The 26,920-nt window shown below is 38.1% G+C and overlaps 1 long non-coding RNA gene across 1 annotated transcript in view; it reads right to left on the bottom strand.

The window, feature by feature from the left end:
* Window positions 1-983: 983 nt before the first annotated feature.
* LOC141583740 (uncharacterized) overlaps window positions 984-26,920 on the bottom strand; it is a 287,132-nt gene continuing 261,195 nt past the window's right edge. The window contains exon 3 of the long non-coding RNA XR_012516610.1: window positions 984-4,597. This is a non-coding gene — a long non-coding RNA (uncharacterized LOC141583740). The remainder of the gene's footprint in view (window positions 4,598-26,920) is intronic.

Genomic DNA, 26,920 nt, shown 5'->3' with positions numbered 1-26,920 from the left:
GTGCCTGAATTTGAGCGGGACAATTCAGTTCACAGCCCTTTGTTTCTGCACGTTGATCAAAATGCTACACCATCTTTCTTTACCAGGAGTAGGAAGGATGTTATGTAAGAGGAAGGCAAGTTAGGAAAGTCAACATAAGCAAGCAAATATGGAACAGAAAAGGATTTCAACAACTAGTAAATATTCCTCTCTTTTACTTATTACTCCTTGACACTTCAAGACTCTGACCAAGTGGTCGCTAATTTTCTGCAATGGCATATGACTTTTCTTTCTATAACATGAAAGTCCTGATTTCTCACAACACATCCCCAGAGCTATGTTCCTACTTCTTTTTCTTTTTCTTTTTTTTTGGAGATGGAGCCTGGTTCTGGCTCTGTCACCCAGGCTGGAGTACAGTGGCGCAATCTCGGCTCACTGCAACCTCCGCCTTCTGCTTCAAGTGATTCTTCCACCTCAGCCTCCCGAGTAGCTGGGACTACAAGTGCGCACCACCACGCCTGGCTAATTTTTTGTGTCTTTTTAGTAGACATGGGGTTTCACCATGTTGCTCAGGATGATCTCGATCTCTTGACCTCGTGATCCGTCCGCCTTGGCCTCCCAAAGTGCTGGGATTACAGGCGTGAGCCACCGCGCCCAGCCTGTGTTCCCACTTCTTAAAAATCTTCACCATAGGCCAGGCGCGGTGGCTCAAGCCTGTAATCCCAGCACTTTGGGAGGCCGAGGCGGGTGGATCACGAGGTCGAAAGATCGAGACCATCCTGGTCAACATGGTGAAACACCGTCTCTACTAAAAATACAAAAAACTAGCTGGTCGTGGTGGTGCATGCCTGTAATCCCAGCTACTTAGGAGGCTGAGGCAGGAGAATTGCCTGAGCCCAGGAGGCGGAGGTTGCGGTGAGCCGAGATCGCGCCATTGCACTCCAGCCTGGGTAACAAGAGCGAAACTCCGTCTCACAAAAAAAAAAAAAAAATCTTCACCACTTAAATTTCTTTTTCTCTCACTCAGTAGCATTAATCAACTAACTTCTTTCTGGAATACCTATTGCTCCTCTGATGCTCCTCCTAAACACATCAGTTCCTCTTTGATTATGCCCCAAGACAAGCTAAAACAATCACTACACAAGGGGAAAGCATGAAGGGGTGGCATTCCTTCTTTCACGGTCTAAATGTACTCACTATCCTGGATGGTTTGAACCACTCTATGTAAATAGGCTCATCTATGTGAGTCAAGGGATGGGCTGTTTGCTCGTTCTCCATGGTGATTTCAGTATGTAAACGTTAATCAACGTGTTCATGTCTAAAGAAGCACTGCAGTGTTTACTGGTTTGCCGAGGCTTTTTGCTTGTCCTGAAGAGTCCTGATGATTGAAATGTAGAGACCCAAACTGTCTGTTTGAAGAAGATAACTGCCTAAATTAAAAGTTGTTCCCGGTGCATACAAGTTCCCCTGCAGCTATTTCTATTGGTTTTGCAGATAGCGCAGAGCCAGGTGTCAGGCGCAGTGTGATAAGCCAGCATCTCTCGAGTTCACTCAGGCTTCCTGAAGTTCCGGAGAACCAAAATGCTGCGTTGGAAACAAGTTCACAGAGAGTTATCCCACACACTGGAATAAAAAATATTCCAGACGCTGGAGAAAGGTCAGGGAGAGAGTTAGGGTCCTCATGCAAAACAACTTGACTGTCAGAGACTGATGTGTGTTTACTAAGCTAGACTCCCCCATATGAAACACTCTGCCTTTTGCCTGTGTGAAGGTGAAAGGAGTTAAGGGTCCTGGCTTACCTTACCTGTAGTGATTCCTAAGGCTGGAATTTCAATTCCTAAACCCCGCAGGTCCTATTTGTATACATCATTAGTTAATGAAGCTTCTCAAACATTACTCTTTCAAAGGACCATAAAAAAGACATGCAATACTGAAATAATTAATAAGGGTGCAATTTCATTTAATTTTTCCTAATTATAAAAGTAGTATGTCCTTAAGAAAATTTGGGGAAAAAAAAAGTCAGAAAAAATATGTTATACCCTTATCTTCCAAAGGCAATTACAGCCATGCCCTTTGGTCTTTTCAAAATAATAAACTGGGTTTTAAAATCAAGATTTAAAATGCTTCACTGGCCCACCACAACTCCTTCCTACCTCTGCTCTTTTTCTCCTCCCCTCTGCTTCTTCTATTTCTCCTTCTCTTTCCTCTTTTCTTACCTCTTCTTTACACTAAGCATGTCAAGGGCTCTTGTGAAATGTCAACAGAGTAACTTCTGCTCCTAAAACAGAAAATAACCTGCCTACTTTCTCATCCAGAACCTCAGATAAGAGTTCTGAGAAAATCTTCCACAGTGATCGTGATGTGAGTTGTATCCTTACAAGTTCAATTTCTTTAACACAATTTACTCAAGCCAGTCTTTAGAGTTCTCTTTGGAATTTATAGATCCAAACAAGAGACAGTAATAGCTACCAGTTACTGGACACCTGCGTATCCGGCACTTTACAAAAGCAGGCTTGTTCATCTTCCCCATCGCCCCAGACATTCACACTACCTTTTGTGTGTTATAGGATTTTCACCTTGAGCTGTCTAATTCCAAAACCCATCCTCTTTCCTACTACCTAAATCCAAAATCCATCCCCTTTCCACTCTGCCATGCTGCCTCTCAACTCCGAAACTTTCCTAGGTAGAGCAAAACCTTGCAGTCATTTCACAGAGAGGCCTCTGATTATCGTGCCGCACACATCATGCCATGCAGCATCCAGAGCTCCCTCTGCTGTTAGTTGAGATTCATTTCCTTTTTGTGCTTTCCATCGACAGCAATTGTGGATCTCTTATTCATTTCCCTGGTGCTCTCTGCACTAATATCCATCCAAGTGAACTCTCTTACTGCTAATGTGGGCCTAAGGAGGGATGCTCTGAAAATGCAATTGTAATTTAGTATTAATTAAAAATTAAATGCTAGTACAGTGCAATCTTTGGTTGCCTGCTTGTAAAAGCCTACTGACTGTCTTAAAGGGCAAAGGGTCATTTTTCTTCCCCTGAAATTATCATCTCTGTGTGATTGCACAGCTACCACAGAGAAAACGACTGTCATTCCCCATCACCTTCAAAAATCTTCTACCTTCATGATAATAAAGTCCCTTTTTCATTAGAGAGCTTGGGAAATTGGTTATGTAACCCAAATACAACAGAGTGGTCTGCTTTACTTTACTTCTGACATACTTTTCATGATTGGAATGAATTTTTCTGTATTCAAAGTAAAAGATAAAACTAGCTTATCACCCGTAGGAAGAGAAAACCACACTGCTTTTTTGAAAAACTAGGAAATCATCTCTGTCCATTCTGCAGAACGTCAGTTTTCTATAGAAGGGAGGTAAACCTTGGAGTCATTCAAACAAAAGAGCAAGTTTGCCCAATTACAAAACATTGGGTACTGAATAAGGCTGGGAATTTCTGTTAATTGGGGTAGGAGATAGAGACGGCTCTCTTTCCCTCCAGACGTTAATGGTGCAGATGAACATGGTGTGGCAACTCTGGCCCAAGCATCACAGCTGCCTCCCCCAGGAGGACGGAAACTCCCTTCCAGCTACCAGGAGAGTAAAGATCATTAACAGTGGCTGCCTGCTGGTGTTGAATAAAGCAACCCAAGCATGCCACTGGAAATTCATCTCATTCAGGGACAGATAAGCAGAACAGCATGGAGTAATTCCAACACAGAAAGCTTAATATATTATTTAGGTTTCCAATTAAATGCATGCTTGTTAAGCAGAGACAAGACCACTTGTCCTTGCGTGCTTCTGCAATCTCTACAGTGCAGCATGGATTACTGATGTTCCTTCTCATCGCTGTCATTGTGCCATCACATGCTTTCATTTGTCAGCCTCGTTACACACATAGGACCTTTTCAAATTCCTTATATTTTCACAGGTCCCCGGGTTGGTATATGGAGAAATCTAGAGAAAGGGGCCCATTCTTGGGTGCTTTCAGTGAGATTGGAAAGAAAGATGATACCTCGCTTCCTTGTAAATCATTTGCTCACGTATTCACTCAGTGCCTACTCTGTGTCAGCTAACACACTAGACACTGGGGCTTCTGCGCTGCACAAGACACCTGCAGAAGGAAGCAACCAGTCACTGCCTGTTCTTCAGCCCCTGCTCTATCTGCAAGTCATTCAGCAGACTATGTTTTATTCAAGCCACTGCCAGCTTTGTAAGGTGGAAAACAAGGTTGGTAGATCAGTTCTGCCACGGAAAGCTGGGCCAGGCACATAGCCCAGTGAAACAGCAAGGAAGAGACTCAGGCACAAACACTTAGTTATAAACTCAGTTTTGCTCCCGAAGAGCATCTCTGCTGGGCAAAAAGTCTCTTTAGAGACTGTCCAAAATAAAACCTTTTAGGATTAGGCTAATACAGACACTTTCCATTTTAGAAATACTTTCCAGAAAAAGAAGATAAAGTGTTATATAATAGATTCCCTCCTCTGTCTTATAAAACTACTTACAATGGTGGTAAACGGCTCTGGGATGTCAATATCCCCTCGGTGGAAGAGTAGCATAATACAGAACACTGCATATAATAGGTGTTCAATAAATGTATGCTGGCTTAATAGCTGCATGACCTAGAAAGAAAGGGCACATGGTAAGCAATCACATTCACAGACAAGGAGTAAGAGTTTATCTTTATGAATTTCTTTAATTGTTCACTTTTGTAGAGTTTATTAATATAGTTTTAATTACACAATTAATATGTTTACTTTAGAACCACTAGAGAAAAGAGATTAAAAAAACAAACATTAACTTTTTTTCATCACATGAAGATGTAACTGTTGCTAACACATAGATGGTTACAGTAACATAAGCATATTTTATTATTTATATGTATATTATTTTTAGTGGGTTCATACTTTATTTTTGCTTAGCATTTTATTGTGACTCTCTTTTACAGAATTCTATTGTTTAGTTATGCTGTAATTTATCTAACCAAAATACTGTTACTGGTTGTTTCAGATGTTTCATCTGACAATAACTTACTATGTACTCAGTATCTTTGGAAATAAATCTTTATTCATTCTCATAATTACTTCGTAAGTTAAATTATTAGAAATAGAATTACCGGATCAAAAAGCAATGCAATTTTTTGAGGCTTTTGATAATTAATGCTATTAATCTCCAGGGAGGTACCGACTTACAAATTGACCAAAAGGGTAGAAAAGGACTCTTTTCCCTAAACTCTCATGAACTACTCTAGATTTTTATGAAAGCAGCATCTATAATAAAGGTTGCCATTCTTTCCTTTTACGTGAGGCACACTTTGGTCCCACCTGACCCCAATTCATTGCCCTACAATGATACTCGACCATTTGTTTGCAAAGCTTATTTTTTTAACCATGTAATTTACTCTCAAGTTCTTGCATTAAAGAGGCATTTCCCTAACAGGTCTTTTCTAATTTATTAACTGGTAAAATAAAAATACCAGTACTCACTCAACTGTAGGCAAGAAGCTTCAGTTATGCATTTACTCATAATCATATGTAGAGTGCCTTCAATGCACCAGGCACCCTTCCAGACTCTGCTACAAAAACACTGAACAGGATAGATAAAATCTCTAACCACAAAGAGCTTGCATTTTGGTGGAAAAGAAAAAACATTACCTCCAGAATAATTGTCTCCACTTGGTCTCTCCCTTGACATGTGAGGATTATGGGGATTAAAATTCAAGATGAGATTCGGTGTTCTGGAAACGGTACTCAGAGAAGTCCCCACTGAGGAGACACCTGAAGAGATAACAGAGTGACCAAGCCATGCTTTCATCTGAAAGAAGGAAAAGCAATGTGCAGAGGTCCTGGGCAAGAAGGGAGCCTGGCATGTTCATAGAGCAGCATGAATGCCAGCAGTATTACTGGAGGACAATGGAAAGACAGTAAGCAAGAAAACTGAAGAAGGGGCCAAATCAAGGAGAGTCTGGCAGGCTATTTAGCAGACTGAATTTTCTTCCAAGTGATGGGAGACATTTGAAGGGCTTTCCATGGGAATGCAGTGGGGCCTGATTTACATTTTCCAAAGCTCATTTGAACTGTTACGGGAAGAAAAGACTCTAGCCAAGAGTGGAAGCAGGAAGGTGAGTTGGAAAGCACTTGTAAAAGTGTAGGCAGCTAGAAATTTCAAGCCCTTCAATCCTGTTTTGGAAGGAGGCAAGAAATTAAAAGTGATATGAATACTCATGTTTAAAAGGAGAATCCCATGACTCAGGGACTAAAGGATGTCTGGTCATCTCCTTACCATCACTTCCACTGTCCATCATATTGGTTTCCATGTGTAGAGAAGGTTATGAAGATTGTTAATGCACAAGGGACCTCTGTTGGCACAGACAATGCATGGCCCGGTATTGTTAAGCAGGATCTATCTGTGCAAAAAGCCTGAATCAGTAAGTTCAGGCTTACTGGAAGAAGTTGAATAACTGAACAGGAATATAAAGGAACTATGAGCTTCCCCCTTTCCCTGTGAGCCTCTGTCTGTCTTGCCAGCCTGGGCTCTAAAATAACAACTGTTGAAAACAACAGTATTACTAACATGAGAGACTAGTTATTGAGCTACTTATAATCAAATGCCTATTAGGAAGTATTATGGAAAAACTAAGTTAACAGTTTGTTTCTACTTCTAGAAACCTGTTCACTAAATATTATTTAAACTTTGTTGCAAGGGGGATAAACAGGATTAACTTTATCAACATCGTTTTTAAAGTACATAAAAATGGAACATAGTATATTTCTTTTAAAATAACACACAAAACTTAAAAGAACTACTGAATCCACAAGGGTATATGCTCAGCAAAAGCCTTGGGGAAACCAAAGCATTTGGGTCTCTGTATGTATGCTTTTTTATTTTTAAGTTTTTCCTTTTAATTCCCTCTGACATGAATGCGTAATACTGAGAATTTATGCTAATGAAGAATGTGTCCACAAGATGTATAATGCATGCCTTTTAATTAGTCCTGCTGCTGTAATTTATTAACATTTTGCCTGTGCAGTACTATTACAAAGAATCAGCAGTGAAACACTGTACGCATCTAGTCCCTGCAGGAACCAAAAAAAAAAGCACTGAACATTGCCGTTGTATAACATCTGCACTGCCAAAGTGAGCCTCTGTATTCCTATTGAAAATCTGTTCAGCGGTGCTATAAGCAGCCTAGAAAGCAGCAGCAGAAATAAAAGACAAAATGAAAGGCCAAAAGGCCCAGAGGAATGAATATAGGAAATATAATTATAAGAGGAGGGAGAGAGATCAAGATGAGCATGCAGAGTGTGATAACCACCACCAATCCATAGGAATCCGGGGCAGATGGAAGTAAAAGCTGAGAAAACAGGAAGTGCAAACTGTACATACGTGTGTGTATAGGTATCTGTGTGCATGCATGGATGCATATGTGAGCATGTGCACATATCAAATTGTGTGCAAAGTAACAACGGCATATATAGAAATGTAAAACACCAGCATTAGCACAGATATTTGCTGATTAAGTTTGCCCAGGTGCATCTTCATCTAATTCAGCATCTCTAGCAATCACCTCTTTCCCTCCACCTCCACCCAGGTAAAAGGAAGAGGCATTCATCATTCATTCCTCAGCCACGTTCTCTAGCCGCATACAAAGTGTGTACTATGTGTCAACCCTGTGCTACGTAATTGACTTCCATGACAAGTCTCTCCTGGTTTCCTTCCACCTTTATGATATCCTTATCAACCTCCTTTGCAGGTTTATCCTCCTCCATTCCACTAGTAAATGTGTTTAAGTTCATTAAGGCTCAAACTTAGCATTTCTTTGGTCCTTACGCTATGCTCCCCCTTGGATCATTGTATCCACTTCAGACAGGTCTGAAGAAGGCATATTTCCATGCTTCCAGTTGCTTACTGTCCACTGGGGGAGAGGGTAAGCAAACAGGGAGTTCAGATGTTCTGCATACAAAATAAGGGAACAGATAAATATAAAAACCTGACACAAAGCTTGAGTCATGCAAGGAAGCATTTCTGGCAAAAATGATTTCTATCCAGAGACAATCATATGAAAAGTGGATGGGAAAATGATGGCCCAAGCTAAGAGAATAACGTGTGCAAAGGACTTGGGGAAAAAGGGTTGGGCATTTTAAAGAAATGTAAATAGTTCAGGAGGGTGGGAAGGGGAGCCCTAGGATAAGAGTCTGTAAGTGGCTGGATCAGCAGGCAAAAGCCAGATCACAAAGACCTCTCTTGAGGCAGCTGGCTTAAACACAATTTTGCAAGATTACTCATTTGAGCACTTTTTCCAGACCATGCAGTACAATGAAGTATATGAATTTTTAAGCAAGGGAGATAGTAGGCAGGATTTTCTCCCCCATGCTATTCCTTTTTGGCTAAGTATCTATTTATATCTTAGGTATCTAACTGAAAACCTGTTGGATGTAGTCTAAGAGTTACTGGCCAAGACAAATACATTTGAACTTGCTCTCAATTATCCACAACCTGCCCCTCAGCCTACATATTTGGATACTATAAATGCATAGTGACCATCACCGTCCAGTAGTCCTACTGTTTTTCTTTCTTTTCATGATCATCTCATTCTTCCATTCCCCCAACACTGATTTCAAAACTTCTCCTCTCCAATGCTCCATCTTCTCCCCTATTTCTCTTCACTCTCAGCAGATAACTTGTACGTTACTGAGGAATTAGGAACCATTGAATGGGAACTGCTCAATTTCCTGCCAAACCTCCATACCCCACATCTGCATTCACCTCCCTCTTTGCACAGTAAAGGAGGTGCGCTGCCCCCTACCTATTCGAATCCTGCCCTTCCTTTATTTCATTAAATTTTCACCATCCAGGATCCCTTCTCACAAAGTCTCTCATTAAAACACCACCACCTAACCCACATTCCTCCCAGCAACTAATCTCTCTCCTTTTTGTAACAGAAAATTTTTCAAATAATTTGTCATCATGTCTCTTTCTTTCCTCACTTCCCAGTCTTTCTTTCATCCACCAAAACTGCTCTTGCTGAGGATCTCCAATGCCTCTTGAATACCAAATCTACAGGACATTTTTCAGTGCTCCTCTTACGTTATCTCTCACTAGCATTTGATGCTGTTGACAACACCCATTGCCAGAAACACTTTCTTGCCTTGGTTTCCATCACAAGACTCTCCTGGTTTCCGTCTACCTTTCTATGTTCTCCTTATCAGCCCCCTTTACAGATTTATCCTCTTCCATTCCAGTATTAAATGTTTGATTCTTAGTCTGTACTCTTTCTTGGGTAAATATATCTATTTCTATGTCTTCGAATACATTCCGAAAATCTCTTGAATTCTATATGCTCCTCCCTGTCTTCACTGCCACCAAGCTACCACTTTTTCTTCTCACACTATTGCTGCAGCCCCCAACTAGTCTTCTGTATCTTACTTACCACACTTAACAATGTGTTCTCCATGTCATAGGTAGAGTGAAAATTTTGTATAATAAATCTGGTAAGGTCAAAACGTTTTCCCCTTTGGGGGTCAGTCTGTCTCTCTCTCTCTCTCTCTCTCTCTCTCTCTCTCTCTCTCTCACACACACACACACACACACACACACACACACACACACAGTATTTAAAACATTTTCATGGCTCTCTCTCATTTTTAAGATAAAGACCAAAAATACCTGACATCATCAATAAGGCCCTATATGCTCTGGCCCCTGCCTATATCTCTACCCTCATTTCATACTTTTCTTCCCTTCAATCTCTGTGCTTCACAATACTATTATTTATGTTAGGTTTCTTCCTATTCTTTAGCCCACCACAAGCTCTGCACACATTCTCTTCCACCTGCTTGGAACACAGTTGCCCCTTCCCCCTTCATCTAGGAAATATCTTCTCACGCCTTAACTCTCAGCTCAATTGGAGATTCTTTAGGGAAGGCTGCTGTGACAACCAGGCTCACCATTCTGAACTCTGAAGCCAGAGATAATCATTGGTCTTATTATGTAGCTCAGCATCCAAAAGCAGCTATATTGACAAATATTATAAGGGGTAACTAGAAATGGATATAACCTCAGCTGGGAGAAAACACAGAGTTGAATTAATGTTTTATAGCATATAAACATTTCTTTTCACTGACAACCAGAACACCACACCTGGGAACCCAACTGCAGAGGTGTGGAAAGTACCTCTTGAGATTACATTTAATAGTCTATATTCAAAGTGTTTGTCCCTCGATTTCATACTTAGCACTCTACTAGTCCACAAGTTTAGCTCCCATGGGAGAGACATTTCTACTGCAGCACAGACAATATTTCCAGTAAATGAGAGTTGACTTGCACCGTGGGTATTTTGGAACCTTACGCCTTATATCGAAAAGGCAGCCACGGGATTGGCTTTGCCTGATTGACACTGACAATAGCAGAAAATGTTGCTGTTGGCCATGAGGAATTTGAACCCAGAAGATACCCTAAACTACCTCCTGCTTCACTTTGCTTACCTTAAGAGCATACTCTCTCAAACCACACATATGAAGGACTACTAAGAACTTTATTTTCTCAGAAATAAACATTCATGTTACCACACCAGGCAAAGAATCTTGACCATCTGAGATGCTGGATAGAGAAAAGGGGGAGATGGGGAGACTAACAACAGGGCATGGAAATCGTAAACGCTGCTACGGCCACCTGCCTCACTGCAGGAGCACGCTAGTGCCCATGCCTGTGCCCCCTTACTTCTTCTCTTCCCTATTCCTTTCCCTCTCTGCTTAGATTAGATATGTTGATGCTGATGAACTTTCCTTTTTTGTCTGTAAGGTGTAGAATATTGAGGTCAATTTAGGACAGAACAAAAGGGGAAAGAGACATTACCCAAAGATCCTGTTTATAAAGAACAGAGATACCGTATTACCTCTGGATGAGTTCTAGAGGCAGACACTTCTGGCACTTAGTTCATTTATTCATCAATTCAGCAACACACACCTAAAATAAATATAAATCTACTTATGGCAGTTCACAAAGCACTATGTCAGGAGAGGTGATTTTCAGTGTTGATTCTCGGGATCTCTCCGACAAGTCATAGCAACACCGTACCGCCTAGGGTATGGGAACTTTGTGTTTGCTAAGCCCTTTCATAAGCAAGGACAAGAATGTCGGCAGCACATAATTACATTTCCTGCCTCTTAAATCACAACTGTCTTTATATGAATGTCATACAGTCTGTTTCAATCCTTCCATGTTTTATAGTTTGTGATTATTTCTGTAAAGGAAGGTAGCCAGGTAAGCCCATAATAAATTTCAGAAAATTCTTCTGCATTTTTAATATACAGAAGAATCTGAACTGCTGGTAGAGACATGAGAGGGATCAATACATATTTCTCTGGATACACAGCTGTGTCATCCATGTGTCTAGAGACAATTGCATTTGGGTAATGAGATTTTCTGCATGAAAGTTTTATCCATTCAGGCCAAAGTCAAATGTGAGTGGTTTTGTTGCTATTGGATCTGGCACCCCAAGGTTTCAAAGGGAAATGCCCATGTTTGGGAGACTTTGATTCTAGTGCCTCCAGATTTCCCAAAGAAGTTGGAAATTAGAACTGAGGAGAAACTTCCTTTGTAAGCATAAGTTTTCTTTGCAGAGGGCATTATCAACCAAAGGAAAATTAGAAACGTTGTATACTGACTCAGTCTCTGAAACAACTCAAAAATGTCTGGAGAAAAAATCAACAGCATTTATTTATTGAATATCTATTATGAATCCAACAAGACCCTAAGAATCTATCCTCAGAATGTAACAGAACCAAAATGCTACACATTTGAAGATGTTAATTGCAGCACTGTAGTAAAAAACTAAAAATAACCTTTATACTCAATAGTAAAGGAATGGAATGGTGACTATGACCTACTGGCAAGCTAGAAAATTATACAACCAATAGTAATGATACTTTCGAAAATCATACAGATGCATGAACTCATTAATGATGATACATTAAAAAGAAAAATGCAAAATTTAGAATGCTACCTACAATGTAGATCTGCAGTGAGACCAAAGAATAAGAGGTCATACAGTACAGAAAAATAAAAATAGCTCTAGGTCAGGGCTAGTACAATTACAATTTTATTTTTAAAATATTAATTAAATATAATTGATTCATAGTCTGTTCAATTACAAAGTTATAAACTAACCAATAATTATAGAGCACTCTTTGAGCTACAAACCACTGTGATATGTTGGTGAAGGGAGAGAAGGCTAAGAAACACAAAATAAAATCCTGCACCCGTGGCATTTTTGGTCTATAATAAATTTAATCAATAATATAACATCTTTTGTTATGAAGTTCTGAGCTCACAGAAGATGACAAGGATAAACAATCAAGAATGACTTCAGGGAGGAGGCAGGGGATGTGACTTGGGTTTGGAAGAACCCCAGAGATCTGGATAGGCAGAGGTGGAAGAGGATGGCTCAGGCAGAGCGATACACATGCAAAGCAAGGCACCGACACAGAAGTACGGTAACATTATCCTGCTGTGTTGCTCTGACAAAGCATAGGCATAGATAATGGGAGAAAAAGGAGTACCCTAATCACAGAAGATGAGGCATGTTGGAGATTAGGCTGCATTTCTAGTATACCTCTGATACATAAATAACTTAGTAAACTAGGGTTTCTGGTACATGTTAATTCTCTTTCCTAACCAAGGTATTGCATTCTTGTCCCACAGCCTTCCACATCACTAATATCCAGGTAGATGCTCAGTTAATATTGGCTGTGAAATGGTCAAGGTCTATTACAAAGATGATCCCTCTTGTGAAAAACTGGCCCTCTGAAGGACTGTGGATATAGGGTGGCATGTCCTTGCTGAGGCTGGGGTGTTTGCTGATACCTGCATCTTCTCTGAAGCCCATAAGTGCCTGAATTACGCTGGTGTGGCCCATATAACAATTACTATTAGCCTGTGGTGAAGATGCCACCAGTTAGGTCATCTTGGTGAAGTTAAAATACCACATGAAATTAGGCTTACAATCTGTCAATTCCAGTTGTAGCAATCAAAACAGGACAGAACTCCAAAAAATAGCTCATTATCCAACATAAGGTCACATTAGTCTGCCAGGACAAACATCTTTATGGTTCCTTTTGCACCTGAAATTTCATTCCTTTATATTTCTCATGGATTAACCTACTAATCCCACGTTTGTTCTCTATCAAATAAGAGAGAGATAAAAAAGACTGAGGCATACAAAAGCCTAAATGCTGCTTCAATACCATGAAGCTGATATTAGAGAATGTGGCTTAAATCGAACCGCAAAGGGCTTCCTATTGATTAAATCCCAAATCAGAAGATTTACCCACCCAGTAAGAGTTGCTCTCCTATGAGCACACACAAATGTACAAACATATACAAATTACAACATGGAGGAGGCAGAGTGGAATGCCTATTCTTCTCAAGTAGATAGCTTCCTTAGAAAGGGAGAAAGGCAGGGGTGGAGACTCACCCTGTTTCTCCTTCCAAGCTCACAAATTAGATAGGTCATTCCATCTTCCCTGGGGAGGAGTGAATGAGGTAACGGGAAAGGACAGAGTCTTATGTTTGCAGACGTCCCTTCACGTGGGAGAAAGCCTGAGGAGTATAGAACAGATCCAATGATCTTTGGGAAGACAAACTTTGCAATGTTTTTGCAAGCATAGCTGTTGAATAAATAACTAGCACATGGGATAAAAATGATGCTAGGATCATTTTTAACTTCATAGATGTTGCTAAATAACCCCCCTGAAAGACTGCACCAATTTTCTCCCAGCAACAAAGGTCAAGGGTTTCCATTATTAATCCTTTTGCCACCAGCTCTGCAAATCATTAAACAGTTTAATCTTTTCCCATCTGAAGGGGAGGAGGAAGAATGATATCTCATGGTTACTTTGATGTGCACATCCTTAATTATGAGTGAAGCTGAGCTTGATTTCATGTTTAAGTGTTTAAATGTCTTTTTTGTTGTTGTAAATTACCTTTTCTCTGCTCTTTCCTGTTTGTTTTTTTAAGGTTGCTCATCTTTTTGTTGCTGATTTGTATGAGCACTTAGTTAAGTAAAGTAGTCCATTGTCCTATACGTTGAAAATCTGTTTTCCTAGAGTAGTCTTTTAGCTTTTTTTGCAACCATTACACATTTGAAACTTTCCTGTAGGTGACTTTATCAATCTTTTCTGTTTTGCTTTAGGGATATAATGCTTGTTTTTATGGTGGCTCATCAATTAAGTAAACGTAGCTCAATGTAGATTTGACTGGGTTTCTTTCCAAACCTCGTCAATGAAGAATCCTTGCTATCCTTTTAGAGTCTGCTCAAGGCTCCCACCGCAGATAAGAAGTGGCTTCTAAGCCATCTACCCGCTTTTACAGAGCAGGTCAGACTTCTTCTGTTCCAGTAATAGTGTTCTGTGTAAGATTCATGGGGGGGAAAATATGCTGCTAAATTAGGAGAAAAAAAATTAAACTCACTTCCATTAAGTTGTGATTTAGAAAGACGGACAATGCCACGCCCAGTCCACTCTAAACCAAACTGATTTACAAGAGCTGTTCACTGAAGGTTTTTCCCATGTACCTTCTCCTTGTCCTACTCCCAGTCTCCTAGGTGGTGGTCCAGCTAATATTTACTCCCCTGATGGAGAAAAGCACACCAGCTCAAACTCGTGCTGTAGACATTTATATACAAACTACGTTTTTATCAATTGTTTGGTGAAATGGTAGCGTCTGTGGGGAACAGGCCTAGAATAGAGAGGCAAATAGTCTTAGCCCCTGCTACTGAAGACTTGGTCCTGACATGAAAAAAAATGGCTGCAGGCATTATTCATGATTCATTTCCAGACACGTGGACTGGAAATCTTGCATGGCAAGGATGCCCAGCTGCTGACAATATGATTCCTCATCTCCTAGTGGCCACTGACTAGAAGTTGTAAGATTCCTTCCAAGAACTACACATTTCCTTTTGTTTTTGTTTGTTTGTTTGTTTTGAGATTGAGCCTTGCTCTTTCATCCAGGCTGGAATGCAGTGGCACAGTCTTCGTTCACTGCAACCTTCACCTCCCAGCTTCAAGCAATTCTCCTGCCTCAACCTCCCAGGTAGATGGGATTACAGGTACCCACCACCAGACTCAGCTAATTCTTGTATTTTAAGTAGGGACAAGGTTTCCCTATGTTGGCCAGGCCGATATGAAACTCCCGAACTCAGGTGATCCACTCGCCTCAGCTTCTGAAAGTGCTAGAATTACAGGCGTGGACCACTGCCCCCGACTTCACATTTGCTTTTCAAAATTTGTTTGAAATTAATTTATTTTTATCAAGTTATGGGTACAAGCGCAGTTGTGTTACATGAATATACTGCGTAGTAGTAAAATTTGAGCTTTCGGTGTACCCATACACAAATAATTGGACCCAAATAGGTGGTATTTTTTTCTTTACCACCTCTCACCCTGCTACTATTTGGAGTTTTCAGTGTCTATTATTCTACTTTGTATGTCCATGTGTTCCTACCCATTGTTTAGCTCCCACTTATAAATGAGAACATGAGGTTTTTGAGTTTCTACTTCTAAGCCATTTAACTAAGGACAATGGACTGCAGTTCCATCTATATTGCTATAAAAGACTTAATTTAATTCCTTCTTTTTTAAATGGTTGAGTAGAATTCTGTGGTATATGTATGCCATATTTTTTAATCAATCATCCACTGATGAACAATTAGGTTGATTTCATGACTTTGGTATTGTGAGCAGTGCTGCAAACAACATGAGTGCAGGTATTTTTTTATACGTGTAAAATACCTTTTTCCTTTGCAGATACCCAGTAGAGGAATTGCTGAACCAAATGGTAGTTTTATTTTTAGTTGTCTGAGAAACATGCATACTGTTTTCTATAGACGTTGTACTAATTTACATTCCCACCAATAGAGTATAACCATTCTGTTTTCTCCTCTGCATCCTCAACAGCATCTCTTATTTTTTTTATTTTTTTAAATAACAGCCATCCTGACTGGTGTAAGATGGCATCTCATTGTGGTTTTAGTTGGCATTTCTCTGATAATTAGTGATGCTGAGCAGTTTTTTTACATGCTCATTGATGGCTTGTATGCCTTCTTTTGAAAAATGTCTGTTCATGTCCTTTGCTCGGTTTTTAAATGGAGGGTTTTTTTCTTGTTGCATTCTTTGTATATTCTAGCTATTAGCCCTTTGTCAGATGCATTGTTTTCAAGTTTCTCCCATTCTGTAAGTTGCCTGTTAATTCTGTTGAGATATATATATTTTTTTGGCTATGCAGAAATTTTTTAGTTTAAGTCCTATTTTTTTTTGTTTTGTTTTTGCTGCATTTCTTTTTGAGGATTTAATCATAAATTATTTGCTTAGACCAATATCCAGAAATTTTTTTCCTGAGTTTTCCTCTAGGATTTATGTAGTTTTAGGTCTTACATGTAAGCTGTTAATCCATCTTGAGTTAATTTTTGTCTGTGGTGAAAGACAGGGGTCCAGATTCATTCTTCTGTATATGATTCTCCAATTATCCCAGAACCACTTATTAAACAGGGTGTCCCTTCCCCATTTTATATTTTTGTCAACTTTATCAAAGATCAGTAGGTATGTGGTTTTATTTCTGTGTTCTCTGTTCTGTTCCATTAATCAATGCGTCTATTTTTAGATAAGTACCATACTGTTTTAGATGCTATAGCTTTATAGCATAATTTAAAGTCAGGTAATGTGATGCTGCTTGACAGTCAACATAGCACTACCATATGCAGAATTTCATCATGGTATAGTCACAAGGCTGAACCTAAAATCAGAAAATGTAGCTTCCCCTCTAACAGATGGGTACCACTTGGAAATAGGCAAATGTTTCCTCAACAGAACACAGGAAAAAATAATCATAAAAGAAAAAAGTGATATATTGGACTTCATTAAAATAAGAAACTTCAGCTTACCAAAACATAAATATTCAGGCTGGGCACAGTGGCTCATGCCTGTAATCCCAGCTCTTTAGGAGGCCGAGGCCAGAAGGTCACTTCAGGCCGGGAGTTTGAGACCAGCCTAGGCAAGATGGTGAAACCCTGTCTCTCTGTTTAAGGATTTTTTTCTCTTTTTCTTTAAAAGATATGTGACTGTTTAAAGCAAAATTACAACATACTGTCATAAGGATTAAGCAGGTTTTCTATGGAATACACATTACTGGTATTTTCTATCTAATCTGATAATCTTTTAATTAGACTGCTTAGATTATATGCATTTAATATAAATATCATATCATTGGGGTAAATACACTATTTTGTTATTTGTTTTCTACTTCATTTATGTGTTTTTATTTTTTCCTATTTTTCTGCCTTCTTTTGGGTTATTTCATAGGATTCTTGTTTTTCCTTCCATTATTGGCTAATTGATTTTATCTCTTTGTTTTGTGTTTCAATTGTTAGGCTATGCTTTGTAATATACATCTTTACTATCTGTCAATTTTACTTTAAATCTACTATATGTCATAAAATGTATGATCTCTATGGGAATATAGCTCCATCTACACTTCACTATTTGAGCTATTGTAATATATTTTACTTTTGTATATATCACAAATCCCATGAACGATTATTGTTTTTATTTAACTGTTCATGTTTTTAAAGTTTATACAATGAAAAAAATATTTTATATTTATGGGAATAAAAACTGCCAGAAAATATTTTCAAATAAAATCTAGCAATATATAAAATCATATTCCATCATCACCAAGGAGAATTGTCCCAGGAATGCTAGGTAGACTCAACATTCAAAACTCAATCAATATAATTCTTCATATTAATATAATAAAAGAGAAAATTTATATAATCACCTCAACAGTGCTAGAAAAACATTTAACAAGTTTTAATGCCCATTTATAATAGAACATCTAAACAATTAGAAAAATAAGAGAATTTCCTCAAACTAAATAAGGCATCTAATTAAAAATCTGGAGCTACAAGAAAATAAGAGAGGACACAAACAAATGGAAAAACATTCCATGCTCATGATTAGGAAGAATCAATATCATGAAAATGGCCATAATGCCCAAAGTAATCTATAGATTCAGTGCTATCCCCATCAAGCTACCATTGACTTTCTTCATAGAATTAAAAAAAAAAAAAAAAAAAAAAAAAAAAAAAAAAAAACCTTAAATTTCATATAAAACCAAAAAGAGTCTGAATAGCCAAGACAATTCTAAGCAAAAGAAAAAAAAAAAGAAAGAAAGAAAAGCTGGAGGCATCATACTACCTGAATTTCAACTATATTACAAGGCTATATTACCAAAACAGCATGGTACTGGTACCAAAAGAGATATATAGGCCAACAGAACAGAACAGAGGCCTCAGAAATAAAGCCACACACCAACAACTATCTGATCTTCAACAAACCTGACAAAAACAAGCAATGGGGAAAGAATTGCCTATTTAATAAGTGGTGTTGGAAAAACTGGCTAGCCATATGCAGAAAGCTGAAACTGTATCCCTTCATTACACCTTACACAAAAATTAACTCCAGATGGATTAAAAATTTCAACATAAGACCTAAAACCATAAAAACCCTAGAAGAAAACCTAGGCAATACCATTCAGGACACAGGCATGGGCAACGACTTCATAACTAAAACACCAAAAGCAATGGCAACAAAAACCAAAATCGACAAATGGGATCCAATTAAACTAAAGAGCTTCTGCACAGAAAAAGAAAGTGTCATCAGAGGTGCACAGAAAATCTACAGAATGAGAGAAAATTTTTGCAATTTACACATCTGGCAAAGGGCTAATATCCAGAATCTACAAAGAACTTAAACAAATTTACAAGAAAAAAAAAATCGAAAGGTGGGTGAAGGATATGAACAGACATTTCTCAAAAGGAGACATTTATGCAGCCAACAAACATATTTAAAAAAGCTCACCATCACTAGTCATTAGAGAAATGCAAATTAAAACCACATTGAGATACCATCTCATGCCAGTTAGAATGGTCATCATCAAAAGATCAGGAGACAACAGATGCTGGAGAGGATGTGGAGAAAGAAGAACGCTTTTACACTGTAGGTGGGAATGTAAATTGGTTCAGACACTGTGGAAGACAGTGTGGTGATTCCTCAAGGATACAGAACTAGAAATGCCATTTAACCCAGCAATCCCAGTACTGGGTACGTAACCAAAGAATTATAAGTAGCTCTATTATAAAGACACATGCACATGTATGTTTACTGCAGCACTGTTCACAACAGGAAAGACTTGGAATCAACCCAAATACCCATCAATGATAGACTGGATAAAGGAAATGTGGCAGATATATACCATGGAATACTATGCAGCCATAAAAAAGGATGAGTTCATGTCCTTTGCAGGCACATGGATGAAGCTGGAAACCATCATTCTCAGCAAACTAACACAAGAACAGAAAACCAAATACTGCATGTTTTCAGACATAATTGGGAGGTGAATAATAAGAACACATGGATACAGGGAAGGGAACATCACATGCCGGGGACTGTTAGGGGGTGAGGGCATAGAGGAGGGATAGCATTAGGAGAAATGTCTAATGTAGATGATAAGGTGATAGATGCAGCCAACCACCATGATAACAAACCTGCGTGTTCTGCACATATAACCCAGAACTTAAAGTACAATTACAAAAAATATGGAGCTACTGTCATACCTAATGGGAAAATATTTAGAGTTTTCTTCTTGAAACTTAGCGGAAGGCTAGAATGTCTACTCTCCATATGCTTATTCAACATTTTATCATAGATCCCAGTAGCACAACAAAGCAGAAAAGGAAATTTAAAAAGACCATTAAAAAGAGGTAAACTTCTTTCACAGACGGCATAATTGCTTATGCAGAAAATCCTAAGGAATATATAAAACAACTACTAGAATTAATACCTAAGTTTAGCAAGGTTGCAGGATTTAAGGTCAATATTCAAAATCAAATACATTGTTGTATATCAGTATTCAACTGGAAAATTCAATTAAAAAAATAATTTTATTCATAATTTCTATTACAAAAACACAACATACTTACCAAGAAATACATTTAACAAAATACCTATAAGACTTCTGCATTGAAGATTACAAAACTGCTGAGAGCAACTAATTAAAACTTTAATAAAAAAGGAGATAAACCACATTTATGAATTTTAAGATTCAATATTGCTTAGATGTCAGTTCTCCCCCAAATGATCTATAGAATCAATGCAATCCCAATCATAATTCCACCAGGCTTTTTGTAGAAACTGGCAACCCAATTCTAAAATTTATATGGAAATAGATGACTTAGAATAGCTAAAGCAAACTTCAAAAAGAATAAAGTTGGAAGACAAATATTGCCCAATGCCAAGACTTACTAAAAAGTTACAGGCCAGTGTGGTGTTGTCATAATAATCAACAAAACGATTAGCAGAGCAAATTAATGAATCTAGAAATAGACTCGCATTTCTATGATAATTTCAGTTTTGACAAAGGCACCAAAGCAATCCAGAAGGAAATCAGTCTTGACAAAAAACTAGCACAACTGTGTATTCATAGGAAATAAATAAACTTTGACCCCTACCTTACACCACACTCACAAATTTATTTGAGCTGGATTATAAATTTAAATTCAAAGATAAAATTAGAAATATTCTTAAAGGAGACAGGACTCCCATTTAGATGTCAGAAAATGTTTCTTCCACAGGACATAGAAAGTAATAATCATAAGAGAAAATAATCATGTGTTAGACTTCATTACAATAAGAAACCTCTCTTTAAAATACCTCATTAAGTAAACAGACAAGTGGCAGAATAGGAAAAATATTCACATAACATATATCTGAGAAGGAATTGGTATCAAAGATAAATGAGAAACTTCTATAATTTAATTTTAAAAACTTCAGAAAATGGAGAAACATCTCAAACAGACATTTTGGAGAAGAAAATTAAAATGGCCAATAAGCACATAAAAAAAAGTACTCAACATAATCACTTTTTATAGAAATACATACCAAAATCACAAAAACAAACCACCCCACATCCACCAGAATGGCTAAAATTAGAAAGACTAACAATTCTGATTGCTGAAGACAGTGTCCAGCAACTATTAATAGAACTCACATAAATTACATACATTTGTTTAAGAACACACACACACACACACATATATATATATATATATACCAAAGAGACATGAAATAATACATTCACAAAAAGTATTGAAGAAAATTTATAGATTTATCAGCCCAAAATGGGAAACAGCCCAGATGTCTATCAACAGAACTGTAGCACATTTATATATAATGTTTACAACAGTTTTTTCTAACAATTATAGTTTAAATTCCTACTATGAGTCACTTCTTAAGAATATTTAATACTCACAATTGCTTTGTGAGATATACATTACTGTCCCTATTTTACAAGTGACAGAGTGGAGTTTCCTGAGATGAACAACTTATCCAAGTCATACAACTAGCATGGGATGGAACCTGGGTTTTAAACTTGGGCAGCCTGTCTCCAAAATCCAAATTTTACGTATCAACAAAGATGCTTCACTTTTTCTGATTGAACTTCCACTGGCAGGAGAACTTCTAGTCTTCTAGGATAGCCTATTTCACTGCTCATTGCTGAGAAGCTCTGCTTGTTCTATTTTCTTCTTTTGGTCTGTAATTGGACTCCGACACATCTACAAAATATCTAGTATACATTTTTGCTAAGGTGGCCATCATGTCAGTCAAGCAACCTTGTCCCTTCAAAGTTCCTGTTTCCTATGGACATTCCACAAGAAAACCTACAAGAGAAAGAAGAGACAGAAAGAGAAGTAGATGAGAGAAAGAGAGAGAAACAGAAAAAGACAGAGACACAGAGAAAGGGAGAGGTGATCGGTAACCCTAATGTTGGGAGAAAACAGGTGTCTAACTGCTGGCCAAAATGTTAAATGACTAGAGCATTTCAGTTTCCCAATTTGCCATGATGCCAGCTACCCAGAATTAACAAAGACCTGCATATATCAGCAAACAGCTGAAGATAATTTTAAGCAACATTGTGCCCAAAGAAAAGTAAGGCATTCTAAAGATCTCATTAAACCTTTCCAGTCTGAATGTTCATCTGATTTCATTTTAAGCCATAAATTTTGCCTCCTGCACTCTCCAAAGCATCTCTTGAATCAACATTTTTCTGGGAAAATGATGTGTCAAAGTGAGCAAGCCTACTCTTCAGATCTTGCAAAATCAGTCTGTACTATTCCTCGCTCAGACACATATAAACTGTTTCTCTTTGTATGTCCTGTTTAAGATTGGTGTTGTATGTTTTAGGGTCTGGATTCCCCAAGAGGGTCAAAATGTAAAAGATAGTTCTTCCTTCCATATGATTTGCATTGTGTCATCTCTGAAAGGAGTGCAGCCTCTGTTTTGGCACCAGAGCAATCAGTGACAAAGAAGGTCTCCATCCTCTCTGTGTATTAGTTCATCTACCTATCTAATTAGGCATATCAATACTCCTTAAGGATGTTTTAAGGTCTTAGAGAACCAACAGGAATGTCTGGAAAAAAAAAAGGAATAAATTTTAGTAATAAGTCAAGCCAGGTGGATAATGTTCAATAAAGGGTATCTCTAGAGCTATATATTAAGAGCCTTGGAGGGGTCCTCTCTCTCCATTCCATCAAAATTTCATAACTATTTATTATGAAGCACACATACACACACACACACTTCAGCAAGTCTTAATCTCTGCCCAAGTAACTGGGTTCAGTGTTCAGTGACATGGAATATTTCTTCTAATTTCACCCCTCCTACTGAATGAGCTCACAGAAGGTGGCAACTACAATCCAGGAGCACCTGCTTCTATGACTCCCCAAACTGTAAAACTGATGGAACCATTAAGATGTGGCTGCCTTTACTCTCTCATTCTGAAGCTCGAATGGGACCCAGGTCAATCTTAAAGCTACCATACTCTTATTCCAAATGTTACTCAGAGGATGATGGCAATACAAAACCAGTAGAAGTGTCAGGAAACTTCATTTGAGGGCTGAGTTTCATCTGTAAATTGAAAGCACACTTTGATCTCCTGCACCCCTCTGTTCAACAAACTACCACATCTGCAGTATGGCTAGGTCTGCCTCTGCCAAACCACTGACTGCAATTTTGGGTAATCCAAATGCCAGATGAACTCCTCCTTTCCCAGTTAACTGTTGCCAGCTAAGTACGAACCCCCAAGTGTCACATCCAACTCAGAAGGCAAGATTTGTATATTAGTTCAAAAAGAAACTATTCCTATAAAAAACAAATGCAATTTGAAATCACAACAGCTTCCACCCTATTTTAAAAAACAACAACGAGTAAACCAAACATCAATCTTCAAAAGAATTTAAATGGCATTTGAAGTAAACAACAGAAGCTATATTCATGGAAGGATAAGGAAAAGTTTTAGAACAAAAGTCATTTCTAGTCTTCCATCAACCATACATGGGATAGGAAATAGAAGTTCTTAAAGTCAGAATTTTACATGTTTTTGCTTTTGTGTTTCATGTTGCTTGGTTTTGTTATTGATTTTTTTTTTTTTTTGCTTGGGGCAGTCTTGCTGTATTCACAGGCAATTGACTCCTTTCACACTGGTGCCATCTTGAAGCCACCTTGAAGATTATGATGCTATAAAACCAGAAAACCAGCAGGAAATGCCGCAACTGCGTTTGCCTTTGCTGTTGGCTGAACAAACTTCATTTACAAGCACTATAAAAGACAAATTGACTTTACTATTCAGAGTGCCTCCTCAGGTTGTTATGTTGGATCAAAAGCATAGCAACAAGAATCTTCAGCAATACTTATCTCTAAGTCAGGATGAACTTTTTCAGTGTTCCACCAAGCCAAATGCTTGTCTCCTTGAGTTGGCTTGATGGGAGATTGAAACTACTAAATCAGTATTCATACAAAAATAGGAGCATACTGGGAAACCAAAGGATTTTTGAATTCAGCTTCACATGCTTTTAACTTAGGGAATAGTGGCTTGTGTTTTCTAAAATTCAGAATTGTATAATTAAACATAGTGGTCATATTTTTATCAAAACAAGTTGTACAGAATTCCCTTTCTTTAGAATTTCCAAGGAAAAGTTTTTTAAATCTTATTAGAAAAAGAAGATTAAAAAGTTTTTATTTTTAAAGTTCATTTAGGTAGGGGAAAGCACACACTCCATTTATAATGACTGTCATAGACTTGGCAAATGGAGTGTTCTGAATATTCCACCTAAGAATTATTTACAGCGTATTCTATCAAAGCTCGACCTCATTTATTTCTGACAAGACAAACACCCAGAAATAAAGGACATCTTTTTATTCCTTCTGAATCTGTCAATTCGATTGCCTCTGTGTCAGGAGCATGAATGATCGGGAACTTCATTCTGTATGCGACACAGGGAAGTTGATAAAGTCAACGGATGCAAAATGAATAAGGAGCAAGATGGGAAACATCAGCTACTCAAATTGCATGTGTAAGAGACCTCTTCTAAAGAGGGAGGGTATAAAATGGAAAGAGCTGTAGACTAAATGGATTGAGATTGAGATTCTCACCCAAGGTTGTAAACCTTACTTTTTCTGGGTCTTAGATTATTTGCATAAAAAATAAAGTCTATCAGTTTCGCCTATTTTGGTTGCAGATAGAAAAGCCTAATTCAAACAACTTTAGATGGAAAAAACTGAATTTATTAGTCACGTACTCCAGATAGTAAACCTCAGTAAAGGCTGGATATAAATGCTTAAGTAGTACGTTAGTAAACTATCTCTCTTTACTCTGTATTCCTTAATTGGCCTTATTCACAGAGAAGCTCTCCGCAAGGGGAGACAAAAAGGGGCCCTCACTGTAGATCCCATGGACATTAAAAGTATAATAAAAGAATTCTGTGAATAACTCTACGCCCACAAATTAGATAATGTAGATAAAATAGACAAGCTTCTTGAAAGATAGTCTGCCAATACCCATACAAGGAAAAATAGACAATCTGAATAGGCCTAAATCTATTAAAGAAATTGAATCAATATTTAATAACTCTCTGAAACAAAACATTAGGCCCAGATGGGTTCACCAGTGGATTCTACCAACACTTTTTTTTTTTTTTTTTTTTTTTTGAGATGAAGTTTCACTCTTGTTGCCCAGGCTGGAATGCAATGGCGCAATCTCAGCTCACCACAACCTCCACCTCCCATGTTCAAGCAATTCTCCTGCCTCAGCCTCCCAAGTAGCTGGGGCTGCAGGTGTGTGCCAACATGCTCAGCTAATTATTGTATTTTTAGCAGAGACAGGGTTTCACCATGTAGACCAGGATGGTCTTGATCTCTTGACTTTGTGATCTGCCCACCTCGGCCTCCCAAAGTGTTGGGATTACAGGTGTGAGCCATCATGACCAGCCTCTACCAAACATTTAAGTAAAAAATTACATCAATTCTCTTTCAAGAGCTAGAAACAGAGGAAGTCCCTCCTAACTCATTCTATAAAGACTATCATTACCCTCTTACTGAAATCAGACCAACATATTTTAAGAAAAAATTATAGCCTGTAATCCTAGCACTTTGGGAAGCTGAGGCAGGCAGATCACTTGAGGCCAGGAGTTTGAGACCAGCCTGACCAACATGGCAAAACCCTGTTTCTACTAAAAATATAAAAATGTACCAGTCATGGTGGTACATGCCTGTAATCCCAGCTACTTGAGAGGCTGAGGCACAAGAAGTATTTGAACCCCAGAACCAGAGGTTGCAGTGAGCCGAGATTGTGCCACTCCACTCCAGCCTGGTGCCTGGTGACAGAGAGAGACTCTGTCTCAAAACAAAACAAAACAAAACAAAAATGAAAGAAAGATAAAGAAAAAGAAGAAAATTACAAACCAGTATCTCTTATTTACACAGATGCAAAAATCCTCAACAAAACATTGTCAAATCAAATTCAGTAATTTACAAAAAGAATTATACATCATAACCAAGTAGGATTCATACTATATATATGAGGCTGGTTCAACATCCAAAAATCAGTTAATGTAATCCGTCCCATCAACAGGCTAAAGAAGAAAAATCACATGATTACATCAGTAGATGCAGAAAAATCATTTGACCAAATCTAACACTTACACATGATATATACTTCCAGTAAACTAGGAGTACAGAGAAACTTTCTTAGCTTGACAAAGCATATCTATTTTAAAAAGAAACTTATAGTTTACATTACATAATGCTGAGAAACTTCAAGCTTTCCCACTAAGATGAGGGACAAGGCAAGGAAGATCTCTCTCACCTCCACTTTGCAACCTCATACTAGACGTCCTAGATAATGCAAAAACAAAGTAAAAAAATGTATACACATAGGGAAGGAAGAAACAAAACTGTCTTTGCTCACATATGCCATGATTGTGTGTGTAGATAATCCAAAAGAAAATGTGTCCACAAAAAAAATCTCCTGAAAAATAGTACGTGACTGTAGTAGAGTTACATAATACAAGGTCACTCTCCTGTATACCAGCAATGAATAAGTGAAATTTGAAGTTAGAACCACAACCACTTATACTAGCACTCAAAAAAATAAAATATTACGCTAAATCTAACAAAATATGTGCTACATTTATGTGAGCAAAACTGCAAAACTTTAATAAAAGAAGAACTAAATAGAGATATATTCTACATTCATGAATAAGAAGTTTCAATACTGTTATCCTAGCCTTTTCAGGCTATTATAACAAAATACCATTAACTAGGAGGCTTCTAAACAACAGAAATTACTTTTCACAGTTCTGGAGGTTAGGAAGACCAACCTCAAAGCACCACAAGATTCAGGGTCTGGTGATGGCCCAATTCCTGGTTCATAAATTGCACCTGCTCTCTGTGTACTCACATGTGGAATGGGCAAACAAGCTCCCTATTATAAGGGCACTAATCCCACTCCTGAGGGCTCTATTTCTAATCATGTCCCAAAGGCCCTATCTCTAAATATCA

The sequence above is a fragment of the Saimiri boliviensis genome, chromosome 2 (genome assembly GCF_048565385.1).
Source record: "Saimiri boliviensis isolate mSaiBol1 chromosome 2, mSaiBol1.pri, whole genome shotgun sequence".
Taxonomy (NCBI): Eukaryota; Metazoa; Chordata; class Mammalia; order Primates; family Cebidae; genus Saimiri; species Saimiri boliviensis.
The sequence above is the reverse complement of the archived record's forward strand: the minus strand, read 5'-3'. Positions and strand labels throughout refer to the sequence as shown.